The 25,610-nt window shown below is 36.9% G+C and overlaps 1 long non-coding RNA gene across 1 annotated transcript; it reads right to left on the bottom strand.

The window, feature by feature from the left end:
* Positions 1 to 1,479: 1,479 nt before the first annotated feature.
* LOC123603620 lies at positions 1,480 to 20,200 on the bottom strand. The gene is made up of 3 exons (XR_006714966.1): positions 20,128 to 20,200; positions 18,679 to 18,739; positions 1,480 to 1,684 (listed from the first exon to the last, which is right to left on the bottom strand). It is a non-coding gene; the product is annotated as an uncharacterized LOC123603620 (long non-coding RNA).
* Between the last annotated feature and the right edge of the window lie 5,410 nt (positions 20,201 to 25,610).

The raw sequence follows: 25,610 nt of genomic DNA, 5'->3' as shown, positions 1-25,610 counted from the left end.
TTTGTGAGTTTGAGCTCCATATAGGGTTCCCCACTAGCAGTGTGGAGCCTGCTTGGAATTCTCTCTCTCTCCCTCTCTCTGCCCCTCCTCCACTTGCACTCTCTCTCTCAAAAAATAAACTCTTAAAAAATATTAAAACAGACAAAAATGAATTCTCTGAAAATAGTATTAGTGCTCTTGAGAATTGAAGGGGAAAAGTAAAATTAGGAGGTGGATATTTTATAATACTTGCAAATTCTTATGGGTATAAATCTTATTACTATGAAATAAATATTATCTTTTCAAGTGTATATAGATGTTGATGTTATACATAAAATATATATCATTACAAAATGATACTGGACCCTTGTAATGTTTTGCCATCATGGTAAGCCTTTAATAACCTGATAATAAAAATATAAGTATTATCATAAGCAGTTTGCAGTTTTTTTATATTAAAAAGAAAATCCTATGGAAAGGTGAGAACCTCTGTTCTATTTCCTGGAGAATTACTTATATCACTGGTATATAGGAGCTATATGTCTGGGAGAATCTGAAAATAACAAAATTGAAATTCATTGTTTGACTCTGAATGTAGAGTAAAAGGATTAGAGGTATAAATTATCTTGCTTTGAAATAATCGATAATATAAAATCTACACACCTAGAAAGGAAAACTGTTCCCAGGAGTCTTGAGGAAGCTCCCAGAACATCAGGTCTTGGGCGGAGATTTTAGTAATTTTTAAAGATTCCAATGCTTCTTTTGCGTGTGTGTGTTAGGAGCGTGGGGTTAGTGGTAGGAGGCTTAGGAAGGCAGAAACACTGCAACGGCCTCCTCGGCATGTGCCTCTTGAGGAATCAGAAAGTTTGCCAGCTGTTCACACTATTTTCAGTTACATTCTTCATCTGAAACCTGTGGATTCTATGCTTCATTTTGCTTATGGAAGCATCTGTTACAAAGCATATTGAAAATGGTTGGTTACTTTTTCCATATGTGAGGACTTTGATCCTTTGTGAGAAATTAGTTTATTGCAAATATAGAGTGACTTTGCTGAAAGCATTTTGTTCAACTTAAATACCAGAAGGTGATGCCTTTTATTGTTATTGCACTGAAAAGTCAAGGAGGGTTTAAGTAAATGTTTTCCTAGTAAATTGTAGAGGGAATCTGTAATTCTGCTCAGTGGAAAAATCTAAAATAAGCAATTAGCAAAGGCACTGTTTCAGAAAGACATTTCCCTGGAAGTCAGTTGTTAACTATCAGCGTGGAAGTGTGCCCACTGCTTGTGACCCTCTCTCTTGACTTGGAAATCCGTTAACACCAAGTAGCTGCTGATTTCATTTTGCAAAGTTTTCTTTGTTAATATCTCCAGATACTGTATAAGGCTTTCCATTGGCATCAACATTTAATTAAGTATAGTCAGCTTGTCTTTGCTTTGACTTTGATGATTTGAATTTCAACTGCCTTTAGGGAGAAAAATACGGAAGTATATTACTCACCATTTCACATCTGTTGCAGTTTAAAAGACTCAGTTGCCAAGAATTTTATGAAGCATCACTTAGTAATGATTCAGGAAATGATTAGTCAATGCATCTTATGCACAAAGTGGAGGGCACCCTCTGTTGTCCATCTTGCTATGATGCTTCTCTTCTGTGTCCTCAAAACATAGAAGCAGGCTATGAATTTGCAATTTCTTCTTCAGTGGACACTGATAATTGATAAATACATATAAGAAGATTGTTTAAGGTTTTAATCAGAGTGTGAAATCACAGAAATGGGGTGGTCTAAAAAGACCCTCATGCTAATAATTAAAAAAAAACTGGCTTCATTCTCAACTTGGATTTCCAACGTCACTTGATACCTCTGTGTGTCAGCTTTCTCCTTTGGAAAATGAGAACGTTAATAATTGCACAATGTACATTTGTAAAGGTTTTATTGCTGTGGTTATTTAAATTTAAAGTGCAAATGAAGTTTCTGGCACTTTTTGTTTGGTTTTTGCAATTTTAAGATATAAGCCCATGGAACTGATGACTACATCTTGAATATTTAGGTCTTTGGCTGAAAACTGATACATCATGAAGTTTGCTTCTTTAAACTTTCTTCGTAAATGACCCCTGTGATCTTATTACTTCTCTTATTCCTCTGAAATTGCAATGGATCTTCTTTATTAGCATCCATGTTTTGATTCTTTTAACATTCTGCTATGCTTATTTATTTATATTGAAATAGTTAACATACAGTATTATATTAGTTTCAGGTGTACAATATAATGATTCCACATTTCTATATATTACTCAGTGCTCATCACAATAACTGTACTCTTAATCCCCTTTATCTATTTCACATATCTCCCAACCACCTCCATGTTTGATTCTTGATTTCTAATGGTTCGTACCTTAGACCTGTGCTATTTCTCTTAACATACATCTCATTAATTTCTATTGTCTCAAGTACCACACCATAAAAATGACCCTCAAATATTTATTCTAGTTTTATAAAGCCTTCAGTATCATATTTTCATATAGTTACTATGCTCTTCTTCTTATGTAGCACACAGCATGTCAAAGACGAACTCAAAACATTTATTCCAAATCTACTCCAGGTTTGATTCTTTGGCGAGACTATAGATGGGTATTCTGTTTTTCCATCGGGGGGCATACAATATTTGGTTTGCTCACTGCAGGTGGGTAGATTATCGTTTCTAGAGCTTTTCAGTGGATGGAATTAATATAATCATTTTAGTAGAGCTAATACATTTTGTATATATTATATACATGTATGTATATGTATATTGCATATGTCATGTAAGTGCGTATTAAAGATAAAATATCTCATGAACTCATAGTAATATTTGCTATAAAATTTTAGAATACAGCTTTTACTTATTTTGTTTTACATTTCATCTGTTTCTTCTTTCACATTCTTCTTGGAAACACTAGTTCTCAAGGATGCAGGGGATCTTAGAATTAGAGTATCCCATAATTTCTCATTTCTTTTATTCCATATCATCTGCATTATTGTCTTAAGATGACAATTCTAATTATGTTACTACCAACATTATTTATAAAAGCAATTATTGCTTTTTTTCGTTTGTTCTCCCCATTCTTTTATCCTTTTAAAATATAATTGTCCTGTATCTACATTGTCAAACATATAGTATTATACACTATAATGTCTCCTTTTGAACCCTCATTTAGTATTCTATAAGTAATTATGCATTTAATGCTCACCACCAGGCCTGGCAAAAGAATATATATATATACTATATATATATATATATATAGTATATATATATACACACACACATATATATAATATCTATCTATATACTATATATATTACATATATATACACGCATTTATATATATTTAAATTTTTAGCTATATGATGTAACCTCCTCTACTTGTCAGTATACACATAAAACAAAGAGCTTCACTGATCAGGTATGTTCTTTATCTTCCTAAGGTAAGAACTGGTGACAGATTGTGTCAAATGGGCAGATCCAAGAAATTTTTTCCCTAATTTCTACAAATATGTCTCATCCCCTAGGGAAAATATCGAGTTATATATTGATCATAAATACAGAATGGATGAATCCATTCATAGAGATGAATCCTTAATCTATTTCCTATTCAAGTACTCCTGTTTTACTTTTATGAAGCAGTAAGACATTTAAAAAGCTACTTTAAGTATTTGTGAAGACAACAGATAATCAGGAGATTAAAGTGTTAGTATAAGTACAACGTATTAATTTGTTAAATCACTGATCAATATTAGTTAATTCTTATATATTATCCAAAGTAGACACCCATATAAATGTTTGTGAGAATTCAGGTTTATGAAGAATTATACATTTACCTTTCTTTTTTTTTTTTAATTTTTTTTTTTTCAACGTTTATTTATTTTTGGGACAGAGAGAGACAGAGCATGAACGGGGGAGGGGCAGAGAGAGAGGGAGACACAGAATCGGAAACAGGCTCCAGGCTCTGAGCCATCAGCCCAGAGCCCGACACGGGGCTCGAACTCACGGACCGCGAGATCGTGACCTGGCTGAAGTCGGACACCCAACCGACTGCGCCACCCAGGCGCCCCTACATTTACCTTTCTTTACATAAGAATATTTCAATTAGGGGCGCCTAAGTGGCGCAGTCGGTTAAGCGTCCGACTTCAGCCAGGTCACGATCTCGCGGTCCGTGAGTTCGAGCCCCGCGTCGGGCTCTGGGCTGATGGCTCAGAGCCTGGAGCCTGTTTCCGATTCTGTGTCTCCCTCTCTCTCTGCCCCTCCCCCGTTCATGCTCTGTCTCTCTCTGTCCCAAAAATAAATAAACGTTGAAAAAAAAAAAAAGAATATTTTCAATTATTGGCATCAACTCCTATGTGTTCGACTGTTATTGAAAAGATCATTGGTGAATAATAAGGCACACCATATCAACTATTGTCCGAAAGTAGATATTGTATTAACATATCAATTTATTTGTACTACAGAAATGCTCAGACAAGTTTAGAGAGGTCAAACATTTCTGCATAAAGCTTATTAAGAATAGACTTTGCTAACTCATTTCTACCTGCAAAAACTGATACTAAAATCTTATTTTGGAAATACAACGTATTTTCCTCCAGCAATTCATTCTTCAGATTTAGTTCTAAACAATATGTTTATAGAGCATCATTATGTAGAAAGTTATATAGTTTTACTACATAGATGTTAAAATAGGAATAGTCTTCTGTTACTCAGCATGTAAATATAAAAGAGAATTGAATTAGAGACCATTCAGCTGTTAAAAGATAAATTGAGGAATATAAAATTTTTAAGAGTTTATTTGAGCAAAAATTGACTGGAATGAGGCATCACCAAATGGAAGTGGTCCGGATCCTTCCACTTTCGGGAGTGAGGGGTAAGACTTTTCTACTGAAGAGGTGGAACAAAGCTTATTTGATATGGTTTAAAGTGACATTATTTGGAAAAGGTAAGTTGGCTGTTTGTGACTGGTTGTCCTTAGGTTTTGATTTTTTAAACTTGAGGCACTTATAGGCTTAGGTTTTGGGCTGTTTTCATAGGCTACTAAGGTATTAAAACCATCTTAGTCTACTGGCCACATTGCTTAAGTAATTTATCAGAACTTACGTGGATGTTCCAATAAGTTAAATGAGTTGAATGTATATATTTGGTGCCAAAACAATTTTTTCTTTGTCACAGAAGTTCTATAGCCAATAGATAGGAAAATGAGAGAAATATTTCTGTTTCTTTTTGTTAGTTTACCTAACACACTATGGTTTACCCATTCTTTCTAATTATTTTAATTGAAAAAAAAAAAGGATTTTAAAAAAAGAAAAAAAAAACCATCAATATCACTCAATAAATACTGATTATTTTACATTATATAAGTCACTTCAAAACCAATATGTATTAATCTTCACCACTTCTAGCCACTGTTTTTTGTGTCTCCTAATGTGCATTATGAACAACTGCATCTTTGGAGCAATGGTGACTACCTCAGTATTTTCATTCAGGTAACTTGAGTTATCATTGCAGGCAGCTGTGCTGGACTTTTTGAATGTGTTTCTAAACCATTATGATACATGAAAATAAGTACAACAAAATTAAAATAATTAAGAAAATAAAAATTTAGGATATAAGCTTTGCTATCCGATTTGAGTTCCAATAATGCAAAAAAACAGATGCTTAATAATACTTGGTGAATGAATGAAATAATCATTCAGACATTCAATAAATCCTAGTTCTAATCCTTATAGAGTAACATTGGGCAGGTTATTTGGAAAACTGAAACACAGAAATGTTATTTATAGGACAGGGAATAGCTCACAGACTTGGAGTGAGGACAAATGACATATTGTATGCAAACATCTGAAAAAGTGTCTCGAGAATAATAATTGGTCAATAAATGTTCCTTTGTCTTTTATCTTTCCTGAAGACTTTTGTGCTGTTTTTAGCAATATGCTGTCAAGGAGGCTGTCAACCTCTGTGTGACTTTAAATAAGGGTTTTTATTTATGCAGTACCATAGAACTGGGCTTCTAACCAGACAAAGGTGCTCACTCTATCCAAGGCTTAATCTGGAAAATAGCTTGAAGTTTATCAGACCATAAAGTTGCTTGGAGAATTTTAGCACTCTAAATGGATATCTAGGAAAGCATTTCTTGAACATCTTGAATGAAACATAACTTGGAATCTTTCAAGAGGACTGTTACCAGAAAATTCACAGGAATGAAGAAAAACTCTTTTCATTAGATAGGCTTTCTCATATGAAAGGAACATATTGCTGAGCCAATTTAATTAATCTTCTTTTCTAGGTTTTAGCATTTTTATTTCTTGTGTTGGATGAAATCAGATCAGAGTAGGAGATTAGTAATGGCAGGTGAATTTTTCAATAGAACGAGAACATGTTCTTTTGCAGCCTATTATTTTGTTTCTTAGCATATTGACTTCCCCTTTTGTTTCTCTGATTTCAACAATGATCACTTTTGGCTAAATGCAATTCTCAATTTTATTCTATTTTCTCTCCTAGTAAACAGTAACATTAAAAAAGTAATCATATTTATGCCAAATCCAATGTCCTTTTCTTATTCTTTAAAGTTAAATTTTCTGCAGATACTACATCTGCTATGTTTCTCTTCTTTCTTGAATCTTGGCTTTCAAAGAGTACCTGTATTCCAGTGATCGTACACTTCCAGAAACCCTTGCTCTATTTTCACCCTTCACTATCCAGTTCCATCAATACAGGCTTTCCTACAATATTTCATGCTCACCCATCCTGGTAGATATGTGATGTGCCACCACGAACACCTTTAGAGTAAGAAGTAATTATAACTCCTGCTGGGTGTGCACTGCCAGAAGACAGATCCCCACTACTAGCACCTTTAAGGAGTTACCTCAGTTGAAGAGGGACATCTAGCCAAGGGTCATGCCTAGTTCCCTGGGCAGTCATTTCCAATGGCTGATTGGTACAGCGGTGTAAGGCCCAGCCTCTGCTCCATCTTGGGATGGAGAACAAAGGGTCATACCATCTTCGGAAAACCCTGGAGGATTAGCTGAAGTTTCTGTTGTAACTTGATCCTACCTTTTTTTTTTTTTTAATTTTTTTTTTCAACGTTTATTTTTGGGACAGAGAGAGACAGAGCATGAACGGGGGAGGGGCAGAGAGAGAGAGGGAGACACAGAATCGGAAACAGGCTCCAGGCTCTGAGCCATCAGCCCAGAGCCTGACGCGGGGCTCGAACTCACAGACTGTGAGATCGTGACCTGGCTGAAGTCGGACGCTTAACCGACTGCGCCACCCAGGCGCCCCTACTTGATCCTACCTTGAATGCAAATTGTGTAGCCACTCTGGAGAACAGTATGGAGGGTCCTCAAAAAGTTAAAAATAGACCTACCTTATAATCCAGCAATGGCACTACTAGGTAGTACTTTTGTACTACTTTTGGATTTTTGCTACTCAAAGGATACAAAAATACATATTCAAAGGGGTACATGCACCCAAATGTTTATAGCAGCATCATCAACAGCCAAGCTACAGAGAGAGAGCCCAAATGTCCATCCATTGACCGAAAAGATGTGAGATACACACACACACACACAACGGAATGTTGTTCAGTCATCAAAAAAGAATGAAATCTTGCCATTTGCAATGACATGGATAGAGCTAGAGTGTATTATGCTAAGCAAAATCAGTCAGGTAGAGAAAGACAAATACCATATGATTTCACTCATTTGTGGAATTTAAGACACAAAACAGATGGACATATGGGAGGGGGAAAAAGAGGGAAACAAATCACAGACTTTTAGAGCGAGAACTAACTGAGGGTTGACGGAGGGAGGTTGGTGGGGGATAGTCTAGATGGGTGATGGGCATTAAGGAGGGCACTTGTTTTTTTTAATGTTTTATTTATTTTTGACAGAGAGACACAGACAGCATGAGCGGGGGAGGGGTAGAGAAAGAGGGAGATACAGAATCTGAAGTAGGCTACAGGCTCTGAGCTGTCAGCACAGAGCCCGATGTGGGGCTTGAACTCACAGACTGAGAGATCATGACCTGAGCCAGAGTCAGACGCTCAACCGACTGAGCCACCCAGGTGCCCCAAGGAGGGCACTTGTTATGATGAGCATTTGTTTTATGTGTATTGTATGTAAGTGATGAATCACTGAATTCTACTCTTGAAACCAATGTTACACTGTATATTAACTAACTAGAATTTAAATAAAAATTTGAAAAGAAAAAAAAAAAAAAAAGGAAAGCATATCCCATCTTGACCTCTCCTTTTCCCCAATGTATTGATCCCAAACATACTCCCTAATAAACATCACACTGACTAATCTCCATCTCAGAGCCTGCTTCCTTGGGAACCCAACTTGTGAAAGTCATCTTTTTATTCTCATGCCATATACCCCTTTCTGATGTAATCTCAAGCTCTCTGTAACTCAACTAACATCAGATGATATCCAACTCTCTCTCTTGCTCTGGGTTCTTTTCCAGACTTCAAATACTGATTTCATACCTAGTGTAGTACATCTTTATTAAGGTATCAGCTCAAACTCAATATGCTGTCAGATGTTGTCAATCTTTCACTCTCTCACCATCCACCATAACCACCTTCTCATCTTAGTTCCACATCTCAGTTAATGGCAACAAAAGTTACCCTCATAGTTCACCTTGAAACCTTGGAATCATTACTTTTTCCTATTTCTCCTTCACTTTCCCGAATCAATTTCTTCTCAAATCACGTATGTGTTATTTAGGTAATGACTCTTAACTCTATCTCCATTGTCACTTAGTTACATTTTTTTTTTTCATTCATTCACAAGGGTTTACTATGTCTCAGACCCAGGATGAAGCATTTATTGCCCCTAACATGGAAAATTGTCTTTATTGTAGTTGATTCTCCCTTTCTTCTCTTCCCAGCCCAACGTATCACAGCTAAAACCTAAACACAGCTAAACATACCTAAACATACCTAAAACACAGCTATGATCATGGAATAGTTATGTTCAAAACCCTTAAATGTTTCCTCCTTTTTCATTGAGTATAACCCATATTCTTCAGCCTCCCATTCTAGCTATTTTAAATCTATCCCTGAAACCATTTCTGAAACACTTCTCTCTCCCTATACTCTTCTCTTCAATCAGTCTTCACTCAGTCTTTTCCCAGTCATGACACCCATATGTTTTCAGATCTCCATGATAAGTATGTCCTGTGTGCTCTGCTTAGAACACTGTTTTATTTTTTATGCAAGGTGTTCTAAACTCATCTTTTAAATCTCAGCCCCAATTTTGTCTTTGGGTAGACTTCCCTGAACTTTAGGTAAAATTTATCCCTCTTTCCATGTTCTGTTACTGGTTTCTCTTATAGGAGTCTGACTTCCTCTATGCCAGGAGCCACATCTTCCTCATGATATATATTAATATCAAATATTTTAAAAGCTACCTTTTGTGGAAGCAAATGAGGTTCCTACTTATATTAATGAGTAACCAACCAAACAATATATTTTTTTTCAGTTTATTGATTTGAGTGCATGTTCTTTTACATTTTAGCAGTGTCATCTATATAATATTTGGCTTCAAAAAGTTGAATTGACTTTATAATTAAAAAAAACAAAACAAAACATGAGTAACTGCACATTCTCTACTCCAACTTACCCAATAAAATATAGCTGCACAGTTGAGGCATTGATTAAGGTTTGCACACACACACATACGGGGGAAAGACTATAGACACATATATACATAAGAGAGTGTGTGTGTGTGTGTGTGTGTGTGTGTGTGTGTGTGTGTGTAGTGCTACTAAAGACTAATATGAGACTTTTGGTTCCATGAAGGCAGAAACATGTTTGTGCATCGCAGTATCACAGCTGCAGCTCTAGCATCAAGTAAAATGTTTGAAATTACTAGGACATGAGTATTTACTAATGAAAACATAATTTAAATCCCATCCTGAGTACTAAATTCTTGCTTTTTTCAATCCAAATCAGGAGCAGGCATTATTTTATCCTAAATCCTTAATTGATATTCCTTTTGGCAACAACTAGGTAAATTAGTCCTTGTGCTTTTTAGACTGTGGTTGAAATTTAAATGGCACATGGGGTTAATCTCATTTGTGTGTAATCTTGTAACCCAAAGGGTGTCTTGATGCTGAAACAATACATAAGCATCAGGTACTTCTGGCATTGGTTGCCTCTTTGGTACTCCTCTAATGTAGCAGTTTTCAAGTCATTTCGACTCACCTGTGTCCCCAGATGTCCCAGTTATACTCTAATTATTCTGACTTGAGCAAAACCAACACTGCCTTTAAATTATGAGAGTACTTTAAGGGTACTTTTGTTAAGTCTATGGCATAAAATGGGTTATTTTCCTCCTCTAAATATTGCACAAAGGTGGAAAAATATATTGATATCAAGTAAGCTTTTATTTTTAAATAGAGCTTCGTGACAATAAAATTAAATTCTTCTGGCTTTGACATATTCCACTGCCTCATTCTAATGAATATTTTTCAAAACTTACTCCTGTTAAATTTTAAGTCATTGCACTGCATATTTTGTCCCTCATTTAAGAGAGCTTCTTAACTGAGGCCTTAGTAAAGAGTAACTGCTTACTTAATTTTTTCTACTTTCTCATACCCAGTTTAGGCCTTTCACCAAACATATGTGTGTGTGATTATCTGTATAAATTTTCCTTGTAACTTGACTATTACCTTATTCCAGAGAAGATTTAAGAAGATTGTTTATGGAGATTATACTTTGGGTATATACATGTGTTTAGATATACATCAATTTCATAACCATTTCACCTTTATTTCAATACTTATCATTGGTTAAATGTCCAAAATTGAGATTAAAATATCTGTCACATGTACCAAATTACATAAATGTGTATAATTTGTCTTCCTGTCATAACAGATAAAGGGCAACTAGTCAATGAGCCAAGACCCATTCCCATTGATTGGGATCAAAAAGTTAACAGGAGAGCACGTGGGTGGCTCAGTTGGTTGAGCATCTGACTTTGGCTCAGGTTATGATGTCAGGGTTCGTGAGTTTGAGCCCCTCATTGGGCTCTATGCTGACAGCTCATAGCCTGGAGCCTGCTTCGGATTCCGTGTCTTCCTCTCTCTCTCTGCTCCTACCCTGCTCTCTGTCTGTCTCTCTTTCTCAAAAATAAATAAACATTAAAAAGTTTTCAAAAAAATTTAAACAGGAACCAAGGTGGGAGGGTGAACTGTTCTCTAATTAATGAAAGAATCATAAGAATATTATTAGTAAGTCTCCTGTTGTGTGAATAGCTTCTTGACACATCTATAAAATACTTCAGGGTTAAAATCAGCAGCATAATTAAGATTTATTTTTCCTTCTGCATCTTTTTTTTTTTTTAAAGTAAACTCTAAGCCACAGATAAGGCCCGAACTCACAACCCCAAAATCAAGAGTTGCATGCTCTAGGAGTGGCTGGGTGGCTCAGTGAGTTAAGTTATGGACTCTTGGTTTTGGCTCAGATCATTATCTCACAGTTTCTGGGATTGAGCCCTGTGAAGGGCTCCACACTGACAGTGTAGAGCCTGCTTGGAATTCTCTCTCTCTGCCCCTCCCGTGCTCATGTGCTCTCTGTCTCTCTCAAAATAAATAAATTTTAAATCCAAAAAAAAAAAAAAAGTTGCATGTTCTACTGACTAAGCTAACTAAGCACCCCTACCCCTTCCATCTTATAAGTACTTTTTAAAAAATAATTGACAAGGATGGACTTAGATAATTACAGATAACTCGGAGGTAAGAAACAAACTCGGATCAAATAAATGGTGTCACAACTTGCACATGTAGTACCAAGTTAATGCTGAATATGATTTGACATATTTTCTTTAAAAATCTATTGTTAGAGTTGGTGAATATTTAGCTAGTCAAGAGTTCTCCATTTCCCCTGGTGGTAAAGATTTGATTTCATGTTTGGGATTTAACTAATCTCTGCAAGCAAAATTATAACCAAAAAATTTTGGGGGCTGAGCCTCTGGGTTATAATAATTATTTTTCTTATTTCATAGAAGAGTCTCAACATCATGGTTGTGTTCAATTGCACAGAAAGAATTTAAAGAAGATAACTGGTAGGAAAGTGAAGGTACTAGGGAGCTCAGCCTAAAGCCACATTTGCTTAAAAAGACTGCGATTTCTGTTTGGATTGTTTGTTTACTTGATTTGGCTAGGGAGGAGACCCCCTAGAAATCATAGGGGATATTTTTCTATATCACTTTCCTACTGTCAAACCACTCCTTGCCACTAATACCAGTTCTCAATTAATGTACATTTACTGGTTGATTAAAGCCCAACCATTATTCAACATTTTTCTAGAAATCAAATGCAAATGTATTCTTATATTATCTTACATTTCCTCCATTATAGAACTATCATATACACTATGATAGTAGTGTACTATATCATATAGTAATGCCTGTTAATTTCTAGCTGTTCCCCCATCCCTAATTCTGACTGTAAGCTCAATGAGTCAGGAGTGACATTTCAATCCTTACTGCAGCCCCAGAACTATCCAAGGGTCAGACACATAAAATAGATGTGCCCAATTGATGTTGAATGAAACAACCATGAGAAGATCATCTTATAAGTATTTTCTAAGGCTGTTAGACCCAGAATGAACTTCAAAAACTTACTTAACATTTCCCTAAGTAAAAGACAAATGTATCAACAGCGCATAGCATTTTCAGAACTGGAATTTCTCCTGGCAATAGTCATTTTTTTCAAAAAGCTGGGATTTGAAAGAAAGCCTTGAAGCTACTCAGTCACTAATGGACTGCTTTCCCTACCATGTTTGGTGTTAAGCAAGGCAACTGGCAAATGAACTTTTTTTCTGTTCCATTTTTTGAAATGTGCATACAGCATTGTGAGGGGGCAATTTTTGAGTGTGGGCTTAGGGTGACCAACTTTCAGCTCATAAACAGGTTAGGTATATCCAAAAAGCCATCGATGGAGTAAAATGTTGTATTTCATTCTTTGAGCTAGTTGTGATATTGTCCACATATTTGGATTGACATTTATTTGCAGTGGAATAAAGTACAGAAATACCTAGAAAACTACTGTGTGTGAACAAAAAGGTGACCCTGGCCAAGGAAACTTCTAAATCTTCAGAATATTCATTTAACAATAACAAGAGCTTCTATTTACTAAAAGCTCATTATGTATTAGCTCTTTCATATGCATCAGTTTTTTTTTAATTTTTTTAAAGATTTATTTATTTTTTAGGGAGAGACAGACTGAGTATGAGAACAGGAGGGGCAGAGAGAGAGAGGGAGACACAGAATCCGAAGCAGGCTCTGAGCTCTGAGCTGTCAGCACAGAACCTGCCTGGGGCTCAAACTCATGAATTGTGAGATCATGATCTGAGCTGAATTTGGACACTCAACCGACTGAGCCACCCAGTTACCCCCATCAGCTCTTTTTATATTACTTAATCCTCAGAAAAGCAAAATGAATTTAGAATTATTAATATCATCCCTTTAAAGATGATACAACTAAAACTGAGAAAGGTTAAGTAACATTCCCAAAGTGACACAATTTATAAAACATGAGTGAGATTTATTATTAATTTTTAAAACAGTTTTTCTTTTAATTTATTTTGAGAGAGAGGGAGAGAGAGAATATTAAGCGGGCTCCTCACTGTCAACACAGAGCCTCATGCAGGGCTTGAACTCACGAACCATGACACCATGACCTGAGCTGAAACCAAGATTTGGACACTTAACCAACTGAGCCACCCAGGAGCCCCTTGAGTGAGATTGAAACTCAAATCAGATCTCAGACTTGGGTTTTTAATCACTATGTTTATTATATTGTATTTAATTTCAGATGATGCTGAAGTGGGGCATCTGGGTGGCTCAGCCGGTTAAATGCCTGACTCTTGATTTTGGCTTAGATCATGATCTCATGGTTTGGTCAAGCCCTGGGTTGGGCTCTGCACTCATAGCAGAGATTCTGTCTCTCCCTCTCTCTCTCTGCCCTTCCTCGGCTCATGCTTTCTGTCTCTCAAAATAAATAAATAAACATTTAAAAAAATTAATAAAATAAGATGCTGAAGGAGAATATAATAAATGTGAATTTTTATACTATAATACCAAGAGCTAACTAACTTCAGTAGAATTACTGACATGCTATCGTGCTATGAAAGATTTCAAGAATTGTATGAGGTAAATAGATAATAAACATGCTCATCTTTAGCACCAGTTTCACAGTTTCTTGTGGAAAATTAATTGCACGCCTTTTTTCTTCCCTACGGCATTTAACTTTTTTTTTTTTTTTTTTTTAATCCATTTGCCAAGCTCTGGTTTGGAGCCTGGAATATTAAACTGTCATCTCCCAACCAAAAAAGGACAAGAGTGAAATGAAAATGGATCGCATCCCAAATAACTAAAAGTTTTTTTGGCATTGTTTAATATTTGGAGGGAAATAAGTGAACTGTAATATAACAGAGCAGAAAGCTCCTCGCTGTCATGGTTTGACTACTGCTTTTAACCTCAGAATTAAACAGAACAGAACAAAACACATTTCTTCAGCCCACAATATTCAGTCTCACAGCACCATTTTTGGAGTCAAGTACCCTATCTTTAAATCTACTCTTTTTCTTTTCTAAGCCTCTGAACAGGACACCTCGTATGGTTTTTTTCACAGAGCTGTCATTCTGTTATTTAAAGATTATTTCCTTTGTATTGGAGGGCTCTACGTCCCTGTTCTGTTAAAATTATAAAGTGAAGATGTTCATAAGGTCTATTCTGTTTGGAGGAGTAATGTTTTAAAAGACAGAATCTAGAGTAACGTTTCAAAAGATGGAATTTAAACAGTTGTAGATGAACATTATCTACAGGGAGCATACTGTGCAACCTACTGTATAGAGATGTTTTTGCCACCTGTTTTGCAGGGGTTGTTTTTTTGTTTTGTTGAGTTTAAAGATATTGCTTCCAAGTCTCCTACCCTTCACGCTGTGTTTCCTTCCCCGCCCCCCTCTTTAGTCTGCATTTCAAGATACATTTGCATGAAAAAAGTCCTGTCCTTTAGAAAGCTTTATCTGTTCTGACTTTGGGTGGATTGACCTCCTGGCCATAATTAGTGATGAGAGAGCTTCAAAAGGCTGCAATCCCCCATTCTTTATCTCAGGTTCCTTTCCCTTTATTTAATAAATTCCCTGCCCCCAATCTCAATGGCAGTCCTTCCTTTCACAAACCCTCTACCTTTCCTTTGACCTTTGGTCAGGAAACTCATTTTCCCACTGTATTTGTGAGATTTTTACTTAAAGTGCTAGCATCAGCATCACTGCCTGATGTTCCCACTTGTCACTGCCTCCATTTTACACCTCACTGCAAAAACATGCTTCCTGAGTAGTGGCAGTTCCAAGCTTCTGCGGCACGATGGTACCTACTAACTCCTAATCATCCTTGATCACTCACTTTGGACTCTCTTGACCCTCCTAATCTGGGGAGGTGTCCCTGCCTTGTACTACCATACCAGTCTGTGCTTCCACTGGCATAACATCTATCATATTGTTGCAATTGTTTATTTATGTATCTATAAAGTCCATGGAAATGAGGACCACATTAATTTTGTCTATATCCTCTATCTCCTAACATAGCGTCTCACACTTAAAAGGTGCTCAGTAAACATATATGAATGAAAGATTTAATAAATGAATATTGTCCAGCTGCTCTTTGTGCAGTGCTTTGTTAAGCTTTGTTGGGAGGGGGTCCACTAAAGGCAGAGATGGGGGTATAACCTTTGGCAAGTGGTTATTGGCATTTCTGGAGTGTTCAGCCCTTGATACCCATCCACCAGGCTGCTCCACAAATAATTGAGCAGGTGAGGAGCTGGAGAGGTGGGGGCAGGTAACTCTGAAGAATAAACATCATGAACAAAGGCACAGAGGTGGGAAAATAACAAAGAACATATGAGAGGGTCTGAGGTGGCTTCCAGGCCACATCAGCCCTAAACCATTTCCATCTTCTCTGCCAGTCCCAGGCTTTGGAAGCTTCCAAGTTTTATTTCACATGCCACTTATTTCCTAATGCTTTTCATGTTCCCAAGAAAGCTAGATCTTTTAAGTTCCTTTAGAGTCTTATAATTTTTTTAGTGGAAGGGACCTATTTTGAACTATAGTCATTTGTGTGCATGCCATCATATCTCACCTGCTCAAAGGCAAACTCTCTGAGGGGAAGGTCTGCTCCTTACTCATCCCCTCGTCTTCTGCCAGCATAGAAATTGAGCAGATCATAGGCATTTCTATTATTATTATTACTATTATTATTTCACCCTTAGACTTTAGGGTGAATGACATATCGGTACATGATATGTAATAAATGAAGAAACCTATGTTCTTTGGGCTTTGTCTACCTAACAACCTGTTGTGAACCTATGTGGCTTTATGGACTACTAACATATCTGGCCACTGGTAACTTACCCCTGGGCCATAAGTCTTGTGTATGAAGTTTAGATATTGCAGAAGCAAGGTAATGTTTTCCATTACTTTTAAATTAACAACAAACTAGTTAAATTTTAACCTTTAAGCTAGTTGGGAAAACCATCATTTGAATCAGAAAAACTTTGACCATAGAAATAGATTTGTGTTCCTTCCTGTTTTGCTATTTCTGCCAACAGGAAGAGCAGAGGTAGTCATGAAGGAGACGTGAAATATCTGGCAGCACAGTTTCTCATTAAAACAGTACATCTAGGCTATCTATGTGGCTATCTATGGCTATGGGTCCATGCTGGTAAGTGTCCTGCTCTGCTCTGTACGATGAAACAGTTGAGAAGCTAAGTTTCTGTTTCTCAGAGCATAGATATATGACCTTGGATAAGCCTGTTAGTTTGCAGATCATAGTTCCATAATTTTTAAAACAATGCAGGTCAATCTGGTGATCTTGAAGGTCCCTTCTGGCTTCACATTTGTAGGATTTTCTGACATTTTAGGAAAAGCAAGGAGAGAAATGATTGACTTACAACTTTTCTTTCCATCTTACGCTTGAGGCTGTTCTTACTGCAGAGGGACCTATTATGGCTGAGCCTTCCATAATGTAAAATGCTAGAAAATGCATAGGCATTACTTCTCTTTCAGCTTCTACTTTATTCTACTGGGTAAAATTTTGCTAGGTTCTGTAGGTTGCATGCATTGCCCAGCAATGATATATATGCTAATAGAGGTAAGAGTCAATAGGCCCAGACAAGCTCTTCTTTCTTTCAAATGGCAATAGATTCTATTACAATATTTTCAGCATATTTTAAAACAACTCAAACTCAATTCCTTAAGTTATTTAACTAATAGTTATATCCTTTTTTAATAGGAGGAGAATGTAATGGATTTATAATTTGTTTGGATATATAACACCACTATTTAACTCTTCATTTCTTTTTTCTTTTTTTTTTTTTTAATGTTTTATTTATTTTTGAGACAGAGAGAGAGCATGAACGGGGGAGGGTCAGAGAGAGAGGGAGACACAGAATCCGAAGCAAGCTCCAGGCTCTGAGCTGTCAGCACAGAGCCCGACACGGGGCTCGAACTTACGGACCGTAAGATCATGACCTGAGCCGAAGTTGGACGCTTAACCGACTGAGCCACCCAGGCGTCCCTTACCTCTTCATTTCTAAAGGTACTGAATGATATTAATTAATTTTAGGGAGTGGGGAGGTAATACAAAGTGTTTGGCCTCTGAAATTGTTAAGTGGGGAGGTAATACAAATTGTTTGGCCTCTAAATATCCTTTTTAGGGGAATTTTAAGACACCTGAGAAGCCTATGAAAAAAGAAATGAAAATCCACTATAAATCTTGTACTTAGAAGAAACATTTAAGCACTGAAAGGGGTGAACCAGCAGAGGCAGGCATATAAAGAAAAAGGGATGGTACAAGGGAAAAATATGTTAGCTTTTCATTTAAAAATTTTGAAAATCAATGGATTGAATTTTTATTTTGCAAAGTAGTTGATTCTGTTTAGTTTTCAAAATATTGTTATCACATTTTGAATGATTTTAAACTTTATAGATCTTGGAAAATTTCAAATTTGAGTTCTGTTGAGTGGAATTGGATTTAAAATATGTACTTAATGCCATCTGCAATTGCTAAAACTGAAATAATGTTAACATTTTTATAACACCATAGAATAAATAATTAATTCTCACTAATTTAAATTTATATTTATATCATTTTTCATAGAACTCTTAACAAATTCACTCCTCCATTTCTACCGTTAAAGAAAAAACACCACTTCTATCCAGTAACTTTTATCTATTGTTAATTTTTCTCTATTTGAGGTTATTTATATAACACCAATGGAAAAACAGTTCAGTCACCAATAAGATTCGAGTAGCTAATTCTCCAAAGTTTAGTTCCATTTGTTTTTACATAACTACCTTGCTTTGTAAATATTTAATGTGAAATTAGTCACAGTGGTTATATAATTTGTTTAAAAAAATTACCGTTGTCAAGAGTGGCTTTTCCCTATAGCCCCTTGTTTTGTGACAATAAAATAAAATAGGTAAAAGAGATAAAAGAATGACTTTGGGCACTGATGAGGATTTTTGACTTTAACCTGCCAAGCAGCCAAAAGAATTTTAGCCTCCCACAATGATCTGTCTACATTTTATACTATATGAAGAGCACGCTGTGCTGAGCCTAGCCCCATAGACACTTTGATTTAAAGACTTAGTTAATCTTAACTCTTACCTGTGCATCCTGAAATGGCCCCAAGTCCCATCCTCAGATAGTACATTTCCTCTTGGGAAGCCTTGGGATAAAAAGAGAACTTATGATACTCTAGTAAGAAGTTACATATGCAAGAAAGCAAGGTAAGATCAAGCAGAAAATGTAGACCAGGACTTGAGATGCTTTAAACTTGCTGAGAATGTCCTCTTGAGCAGAAATAGTTTTGGGGCAGAAGACTTCAAGGCCTGAAAGACACAGGCTTCAAGTCATTGCTGCCAGGTCAGAAGAGCTGATCACAGATGGGAAAAGACATTTTCATTTTCAACCACAAAATTGCTCTTTATTCCTCCAAAACTATGAGGAAAGTGAAACTGGAAGCAAGACAGCACTTTGCTGGTTTTCTTTTGGGTGTGAATTTGTTCACATAGCTCTAAATTCAGAACATAATGTTATATTTTGGAAACATCATGGTATATTGTTAGGGGATGTAGTGTCACACTGAGGAATGTTCATTTCACAAAAGGGATTTTAGTGCTAAAATGCAACCAAATACTATGTGTGTGTACTACATACATACATACTCTATATGTAGTATAAAGTAGTATATGTAGTATATGTAATATATATGGCCTGAGTTTTGGATCTATTTTAAAGAGGGGAAGAGAAAAAAAAATATTGTTTTAAAAAAACCCCACCAAAATTAGAATGCTAAATACCTTCGTTTTTATTTAGAGGCAGAATTTCTCTGATACTTGATTCACCTCTAGTGCAGAAGAGAAAGATTTAAATTATTCCCTGTGAATTTTTCCCCCTTCTATGACTATTCAGATTAATCATTAGGGTGGAATGTCTCTATATTTGCAACAAGGACTGCATTTCTGAGCTTAGAGTATGGCATAAATGGTTTTGTCAAAAGTGATTGAAACACGAGGCAGTCCCTGTTGCATGCTGGTTGCATCTATTCATGTTTCATTAATGCCTCCAAGTCCTACAGATAACAGTCTCCATAGCATACTCTCTTCTTTCAGAGAGTTGTAGGGTAGAGAAAGTGTGGACTGGGTGCAAAGAAGTGGTGCTTAACACCCTGACTTGAAATGAGTGCACTCTTTTGTAGCACCCTGATGCCACTTCATTCCTACTGGTTTGTTCTTTCCAGCTGAGTTGAAAATTATTCCTGAAATGAACAGGAATGTTTTTATGTTTTTTTATATTTTTCTTGCTTTTTCAGAACATTGAGGTTCTCTCTGCCAGTAGCAGGCATTGAAGTATATTATTAATAATTAAGGGTATCATTTCACTGTTGAAACACTATATATTGTGTGATCATTGTAGAAGCCTGAAATTCTTTTGGCTGCTTGGCTGGCTCCTGCTAAGAAAGCCTCAGGGATTCTTGGGCCTGTGACCTGTACGTGGTTCTGGAAGAAACAGCTTGAGCCTATCGGTCTGAGCCCAGAGAGGGGGTGAACTTACCTTTGGACCACCAACTCCAGAACTCAGCTAGCCCTGGGCAATACCAAGTTACAATTTGGTCTTCTCAACCCTTAAAGAATAAGAAATACAGAATGAAATGGCATTTTCAGTTTGAAAGACATTGCTACAATACTTGATGGTGATGTTTCTTGAAGAAAGAAAAAATCTTGTTCCCATTTTGAAAGCAAAGGGGCTGCTGATTCATTTTTGACAACCGAGCACTTCTTCAGCTCTTGGCATTTCCTTAGGCCAGTCTTTCCTCTTGTCTTTCCCCTGTGAAGCAATCTTTCTCTGACCTGGGTTAACAGAGGTTACAGATGTAGTATGGAGAGGGCACTTACCTGGTTTACAGGCTGAATGGAGAAGGGGAAAAAAAAGGAATCTAATTTCTACGTGGGAATGTGCAGGGGTCTTTGAAGATTATGTGTAGGTGACACTGAGGAAATACTCTCAACAGATGTTAGCAACAATACCTTTGAGAGGCACAACACAAAGCAGTCATCTATTTTCTTTTTTTTTTTAATGTTTATTAATTTATTTCGAGAGAGGGGTTGGGGGAGAGAAAGAGAGAATACGAGCTGGTGGAGGGGCAGACAGAGGAGACAGACAATCCCAAGCAAGATACATGTCCCAAGCAAGATACATGTCAGCGCAGAGCCCGACACAGGGCTGCATCTCATGAACGTGAGATCATGACCTGAGCCGAAATCAAGAGTCAGATGCTTAATCGATTGAACCACCCAGGTCAGGCGCCCCTCATCTATTTTCTTTTCTTTTTTGTTTAAAAACAATTTTTTTAATGTTTATTTATTTTTGAGAGGGACAGAGACAAAATGCGAATGGGTTAGGGGCAGAGAGAGAGGGAGACACAGAATCCGAAGCAGGGTCCAGGCTCCGAGCTGTCAGCACAGAGCCCAACGCAGAGCTGGAACTCACAAGCCATGAGATGGTGACCTGAGCTGAAGTCAGATGTTTAACTGACTGAGCAACCCAGGAGCCCCTTTATAAGATTTTTTTTATGTTTATTTATTTTTGAGAGAGACAGAGACAGAATGCGAGTGGGTTAGGGGCAGAGAGAGAGGGAGACACAGAATCCAAAGCAGGCTCCAGGCTCTGAGCTGTCAGCACAGAGCCTGATGCAGGGCTCGAACTGACAAGCTGTGAGATCATGACGTGACCTGAAGTCGGACACTCAACTGCCTGAGCCACTCAGGCGCCCCTCCTCATCTATTTTCTTAATGTAAGTTCAGTACTTTTGTTCTGAGGTGATTCATAAATTCTGTCACTTCACAAACCCCTTTTGATATTTTCTTTATGTTTGTAATGTCACCAGTTTTTATTTTATTTTTATTTTATTATTTTTTAAATTTTTATTTATTTAAGTATACTCTGCACCCAGTGTGGGGCTCGAAACTACAACACTGAGATCAAGAGTCACATGCTCTACCAACTGAACCAGCCAGGTGCCCCTGAAAGTCACCAGTTTTTAGATTAAAATGTCATAAAACACTGACTTTGTAGTTCCTCACTTGCATGTTTTGACCACCCATTCTTCTGGAATGTAACCTAAAAAATCCTGCAAAGCCTCATTCAGTTGAGTAGTATATTCAAAAGCTAATTAAAGAAGATAATGAATCAGTTGTTTTTATAAGGACACTTCATTGGTAGGTATAATCCATCCACCAACTAGGGGGAGTGCCTGTCTTCTACACAGCTGGCAGTGCTATTCTGCAAGACTTTAAAATCTCCCTTTTGGTATACATTAGTGGAGGCAAAAATCAAAGGAGTGTCATCTTTAGAAGGCATTGGGACTATAGTTTAGCTGATCAGTTTTGCTGATCTAGGATAAATTCTTAATGCAAATTAATCCACCATTACCTATTCCAGAAATGGACACCGGCCTTAATTTAAATGGGATTCCTTTTATACCTTGAGGCCAGCGTAGTTTAGATGCAAAAGAGGCATCTGACAATGTTCAGGCCCTCACGCTGGGGGAATTCACTGGGGTTATTTGATGAAGAGTTATTTAATGGAGAGTGATGAAGGTGATGGTTTGCAGAGTTCCTAGGGGAAATTCTGCATTGTGGTCTAAACCATTGTTTCTCAAAATTTGGTGTGCATCAGAATGACCTGGAGGGCTTATTAAAACACAGATTACTGGACCTCAATTCCAGAGTTTCGGTTTCAATAGGTGAGATATAAAGAATGTGTATTTCTAACAGTTCCTGGGTGATATTGCTGGTCTTGGGACCGCAGCATGAGAACCACTGGCCTAGAATGTATCCTAACTCCACTAGTGATCCCTCTAGCCCCTTGACAGAGCGGGAAAAATTAAAGGAAAAGAGTAATGGAGTTAAACAGGATGGAGAGGAACAGAGAGGCTTGGGTTTGAGTGGTCAGGCCACACACAGAAATGAAGGAAACTATGAAATCTATAGACTTCTTTCAGGGCTACTGGGATTTATCTCTGCTCAGCTCCATAAGTGAAAGCAAAATTGACATTTATATGATGGCAAACTGTAAGGCACCCGCTGCCAGCACGAGCAGCTCTGACTACCCACTGTTATTTTTAAATGTTTCAGACACCCTGGGAGCAAGTGCAAAAAAACAGACTCATGATCTCAACAATCTGAGGAAAAGGATTCCAGATAGTACACTTCACACAAAGACATTCCTTTCTTCTAAAACAGGTTTGAAGACATGGTGTAATACAGCAGCAATTATTTTAGGGAGAAAAAAAATACATAAAGGGCCTTTTCATGACTATTTCCAGACCTAAATATCCTTACCACTATTTACCAACGCAGCTGAAAGGTGGGTTATTTCATTTGGGAACATTTCTTACTCGCCAAGGAAAGGGAAAAATGGCATGTACAATATGTGGATTTCATAATGAGTTATCTTTGTTCAAAACATGTAAACTATTTGTCCCCACTTTCACAGACCTTCAGCAACAACAGATGATCATCTTTGTGCCCCAGGTAAGATGCACATAAGAACATTTGGGTTGTGTTTTTTGGGCACCCTAAGTCCAAAAAGAGAACTCTGATTTACAGTCAACAGTTTCAGCAAGTGACCCTTGGCAGAAAGGGTCTGCTTTTTCAGCTGGCGCTGTTGTTGAAGTTCAGAGAAATAGCTCATCTGTCTCTATTTCAGGCGTCTGGCAAATGGAGAACTGTTTCAGTATTCTCCATCCCACTAAACGCTTACAGATGACTTCCATATTCTGGAGCATCTGCTGGTTATCTCATTTCTCTCATTTCGGGTTATTTTCCCTGTTGTGTTTTGGAAAGACTCTCGCTCTCTGGCCTTTATTTTGTAAGTGCACTCACTATTGTTGCTATCATCATTTTGGGAGAAATCACAGATGTGTCTGGTGTTACCCATGAGATAGGCCAAACCTGGGAATAATCTGAAAACAGAAATGGTGATTTTTTAAAAAAGGAAACCAAAAAAATTAATAAATAAATCAGTTTAAAAGCCCAGCTGAATCTCAATTGTAAAATATCTTCAGGAAATGATTCATGGACTGAAAGTAAACAGTCATCAATAATTTGGGGATCCTTTTTGGAAGGTTTTTATAAACAACACAGTACTCAGAGAAATTCTATACACATGCAGTTGTTATGTGTGATACCTACATGTAATATAAATGTTATTCATAACTTATTATAAATGAATGTAGTCATTCTTATCCTTACTGATGCTAAAACAGCCAAATATCTGGAATCTTCCTGAGGGGATTTTTGTTCATTTCCATAAAAGACAGACACATATAACTCATAATATATTTATTCCAGCTTCTTCATTTGCTTTTTAGAGCACATGAATGGTGTTCTGCATATATTAAGGCTTGTCTAACTTCCAGTTAATCAGATATATGGGGCACTTTCACATGAATTTGAATATTAATGTATTTATTTAAAAGCAGGGTGACTGGTGACATTAAAATTGTGATCTTGAATTGATTAATACCCAATGAAAATTTCTTTGATGCAAACTGCTAATTGGACAGCAAGGATGGGTGTTTTAATTGCAATCATCTCTTTCAAAAAGAGACAGCACAATGGGCATGTGATTAGCTAATAGTCCTGTTTTCTTAATTTTTTGAGATCTTAAGATACAGAAAAAAATGAAAGAACAACATTAAAAAACATCCATCATGACATACAATATTAAAAACATACCACTAGTTATAGTTGCCCCATCATTTTTTAAAGAAACAAAACATTACAAATTTAGTTGGTCTCCTATGAAAACTCCCTGCTATTCCATTAGTTTCTCTCCTTTCCCAAAGACAACTTCTGTCATGAAGTGGATGAACACTCCAATCCATTTCTTATATCTTACATACATTTACTACAAATTAATCCAAGGCACTATTTTTCACCAGCATTACAAAAGCAAAACAAAATAAAACACTTAAAAAAACACTAAACCCTGTATCTGCTATTTTACAAGGGATTAAACACACATTTTCTATTACTAGAGCCAATGGAAAACCCAAACATTTAAGAAGACATAGTGCTCTATGGTCTGAAGGCTCATGTCCCTCCAAAATTCATATGTTGAAACCCTAACCCTCAAGGAGGGTGGGTGGAACCTTTGGGAGGGCATGAGGGTAGGGCCCTCATGAATGGAATCTCTTTTATAGAAATGACCAGAGAGAGATCCCTCATTCCTTCCACCATGAGAAGACACAAAGAAAAGTCTGGGACCTGAAAAAGATTCCTCACACTTTCATGCTGGCACCCTGATCTTTCGAATTCCTGCCTCCAAAACTGAGAAATGAATTTATGTTGTTTATAAGCCACCCGGTCTGTGATATTTTGCTATAGCAGCCCAAATAGACTAGGACATATAGCTTTTCTTATCTTTGCAATTTTTAATACAACACATGACAGTAATGACCTCAGGAACACCTGTGTCCACTTGCCTTGTGATTGCCCACTGCATGCAAAGATTAATTTGAGAGGTTGGTCTATTGCTTGGGCACAGATCAGAAGACAAAGGGTGAAAGCCTGTCACACGTGAGAGTGTTGTCAGGGAAACGAAACCATCATGTTCTTTGTTTGTGAAAATTAGGCAAAATGGATTTCAGCAGCTGCTTGAGGAAACACTTTTTGCCATCTTCAGAAGGAGGATTCAGATATTATATTGATGTTGCTTCCTGCTCAGGAGATATTGATTTCTGTCCTTTGTTTCAGAAGATGCCACCATTATGGCAATCTCTATCTTTGTTTCATAATGAAATCAAAAGCACTGAAGTGAGGCCAACTGTCCTTGCCATATTTTGTCTTTTATGTTGTTGCCACATAGTATCTACAGCTTCTATTTAGCCTAAATAAGAAAGATCTCTTACATATCTAATTGCACTGTGTATTATTCACTACTGTTGGTCCCTGAATATTTTCAAGGAATTGACACTTCTGGTAAATTAGAGACATTATCTCATGTCACCTAATGGAACTCCTTATACAGAG

This window comes from Leopardus geoffroyi, chromosome A1, assembly GCF_018350155.1.
Source record: "Leopardus geoffroyi isolate Oge1 chromosome A1, O.geoffroyi_Oge1_pat1.0, whole genome shotgun sequence".
NCBI lineage: Eukaryota > Metazoa > Chordata > Mammalia > Carnivora > Felidae > Leopardus > Leopardus geoffroyi.
Note: the sequence above shows the minus strand (reverse complement) of the source record. Positions and strands in the feature narration are given on the sequence as shown.